The following is a 3,988-nucleotide window of genomic DNA, read 5'->3' as shown; positions in this document are numbered from 1 at the left end:
CTCTCTCTCTCTCTCTCTCTCTCTCTCTCTCTCTCTCCCTCCCCCCCCCAGAAATAAAACTTTCATATATGAATAAAAATTGTATTAACTCATTTAGAAAATTAAATTCTGACTTGAATTTGAATAATTGTTTCTCAAAATCGATAAATTATATTTGATACAATTTTTTTTATTCCGATATTAATTATAGTAGAAATATTTATACTAATAAAATTTGTTAGCAGTCTAATCATCGAAATAAATTCAAAACATGCAAAACTTTCACTTTCCTAATCAGATTATCGTAGCATATATATTTCTTGATAATTGAAATATTGTATGGATTTAAATAACATATATGTATAATAATTAATTTTTTATTACTGACAGTCTTTCAAGCATTTAATCACCATTTATCATTAATTGGAATACATTTGCACGTAAATAACATAATATATCTTTAATTATTTTTCAAACCAATTAAAATAAAAATTAGTATCATAGTATAATTAAAATATTACACAATGATATATCATACAAAAAATTATTTTATCATCTATAATGAAGCTATAATGAATATAAGAGAGAGAGAAAAAAAAAAAGAAACTTGATTTTACAACAGACTAAAAAGTGTAGTCAATCAATAATTAAGTAATCATCGAATGATTACAATATATTACTTTGCATGTTTACAGCAATATATATGTCGAATCGTTGATTATTTATATGCTATTGTGAATTCAAATGTTAACGTGTTTTAAATAATCATAATAAGATTTTATATTCATATATCATTGATTTCATTTAAACCTATCAGAAGATAAATCATATTTAATCGATTGTCACTTGTTTAAATAAACATTTAATTTCTATTAAAAATAATGTTGTCACTTTCTTTCCATTGTATTCAATTATTTCACACGAAATAACGCGTCCATGGATTTTGTTCGTCACTGATGCTTAGAGCTTCAGTTAAGGTCGTTGCCGCGATGCCAACAGCCTTTTTCCCGACCTACGACCGTTTTATCTCTGCTCTCCGTGAACGTTAATAGTCTCAAGTATTCGCGGAATAACAATATACTCAAACGACCGCCACGGATTCGATCTCTTCCACTGACCACCGTCCACGTTTCTGCGTGAAAACTGGGCCGAATAACCTGACAATTTACACACGAGACAGTGAAAATACAACGTTTCGAATTCTGACGATTCCATTCGGTGTCGAGGCCGTGTTTCTCGTGAATTGAATTTTTTAAATAATATTCGTGGTCATAAAAATAAACATTGTCAAAAACTTTATAGTTTTTTAAGAAAAGAGAATAACAAATGATATATGAAAACGAAACTTGATATTTTTCTATATATATAGTGTACAATCTTGAACCTAACCTCTAAAGTATTTTCGAATGTATCTCGTGTTTGCCATAAACTTTTTACACTTATTATAATTTGTCAAAAATTTTGTAGATTTGTGAAAAGAAAATAAGAAATGATATATCGAAAAAAAAATTTAATTATATTTTTTAATTCCAAGATAATCTTGGAAGCGAGACTTAATAACTTTTTTTTCTATATGAATTATGTAATCTTGGATTTAATTTCTAAGAGTAATTCATGTTCATATATATAGTATTCTTCTATATTATTATTAAGTTATATCGTTGGAATGTGTGAAAGGATAATTCTCAAGGACAGCAAACTCTGAAAAATAAATAACTAGAAATATCTAGTTATTTATATAGTTTATTTATATAGTTATATATCTATTATATAGTTTATACTTATTTATATAATTATTTATATAATACTAGCCTCAAAGGATATCTAATTCCTGTTTATAGATTTTTAACTTTTTTTGGAAATTTAAAATTCGATCAGAATCATCGATGTCTTTTAACCTCGAAATAGTTCAAGGATCATGGTTGACCAAATCTCTTGACCTCATGATGATTCAATGAACTTGTTCGGATTATCAAGGCCCTTCAATCTCTCGAGAGATAGTTGGATAGCGTGCTTTATAGGTTTCAGATCAATGTTGACGAAGTTTCTTGATCTTGTAATCGTTTAAGATAAGTTCGACGAGTTTGAATCAGCAAGAGATAAAGATAATTAACAAATGTTTTCAATCTCGAGATAATTGGAAATATATTTTACGATTTAAAACATTTATTTCTGAGTAATTTATTTATTTATTTATTTTTAAATTAATATTTTAATAAATTTTTATTTCCTTCTATTTCCATAGTTTTATTATAATTTTACTATAAATAATTTTAAAAAGATTTAATTCTATATCAAGATGTTAAAAAAATTTACAAAAAGACAAGAGTCATCGCTTATCACAAGAAGAATTGCCTAGGCGATAAGAGTTTTAAACCAATAATATCGAAGCGCGAGGCTGCAATAAATGTGGCGCGAAATTTAAAACGGTATTCAAGCGCCGTGATAAAATGATATCGAGTTATGTTTATTGTGCTGTCTTCGTTCTCGTATCTCTCATATTCCAACAATTTCTACGAAATGTTGGAATAAAATTTAAAAGTATGCAAAATGATTATAAAATTGTAATATATTATAACCAGAATAATTAGTTGAATTAAAATTAATTTACAAGACATTAACAAATTAGAATATTTAAATATTCAAATATTTTCTGATTTAAAAATTCGAATAAAAAAAAAAATCTTTTAAAATATACAAAATAAATTATTGAAATTCCAGAAATCATATAAAATGTTCGAGTGAATGTAAAATTTAAAATTGTTAGAATTTTAATATGCCAATCAGAACAATTAATTAAATTAGAATTAATTACAAAACATTAATGTTAAATTAAAAAAAATTAAATATTTGAATACTTTTTAATTTAAAAAATAATTACATTAGAAATCCTATATTAAAAATTCAGAATATTTTTGATAAAATAAAAAAATATTCGAAAATTAATAATTTCAAATTTAAAGAAAAATCAATCAAATCTTTCAAATCGTACAAAATAATCGCACAATTCCATTTCGAAAATAATATTGAGAAACCAAAAAGAACTACATGAACATGTCGAAAACGATTAAAATTATTCTGTAATTTAAAAATATTCTTAAAAAATAATTCTCGATATAAAATCACGAATATTCCAATAATTTTTCCAAAGAAAATCGTAACTGAAGAAGGTCAACAGGATATTGAAAGAGGAAAAGAAAAAAAAAAAGAAAAAAAAAAAGAAAAAAAATAGAATGAAATTGATCGTAAAGTATCTTAATTAAGCATCGACGAAGCGGTGAGATAAGAGGCCACAGTGCGGCTAAAAATGTGTTTATAATAATAACTTGATGGCAGAAACAGGCTGGTAGCCCGAGGTGGTTCGATGGTTGAGAAATCAATCATTTGCATACACATGCGTGCCATCCATTTACGCGAAAGATTACGTATCGTCTTGCGAAGACGATTGGATTTCAAAATCGCAAGATACCGGCTTATCGACAGCTTCGTAGTTATGAAAATAACTATGCGGTAAAAATAATTATGGCGGTCGGTTATGAATTGAAATACGGAAGATTTGCGAGATAACATGAATTCTCGTACGAATATTCCATTGCTTTGAAATATTTTCGATTCGATTCGTCAAGATGAAAAATTTTTTCTGACTTTTCTGAATATCCACTTATTTGATATTCGTTTATCCTAATAGATTTTTTTTCTTTTAACTTGACTTTAATTATTATTTAAATACTTCTTAATAGTAACTAAAAACACTCGGAAAATTATTTATATATAATTTAAATTTATTTTTTTGAAAAAATGACTATAATGATTATATTGGCAGTGTATCTAATACAATATCAATTAGTTATATTAAATTAATATAACAAAATATCTTTTAACATTTTCTGTAACAAAATTATCGTATATTTTGATCATTAAATATTATTAAAGAATCTCATCGATATAAATAAATCAATAAATATAAATTTATTTTTTAATATTTAATTATATTTTATTTATTTTTTAA

This window comes from Apis dorsata, unplaced genomic scaffold (assembly GCF_000469605.1).
Source record: "Apis dorsata unplaced genomic scaffold, Apis dorsata 1.3 scaffold_293, whole genome shotgun sequence".
NCBI classification, from domain to species: domain Eukaryota; kingdom Metazoa; phylum Arthropoda; class Insecta; order Hymenoptera; family Apidae; genus Apis; species Apis dorsata.
This window is presented reverse-complemented; position numbering follows the sequence as displayed.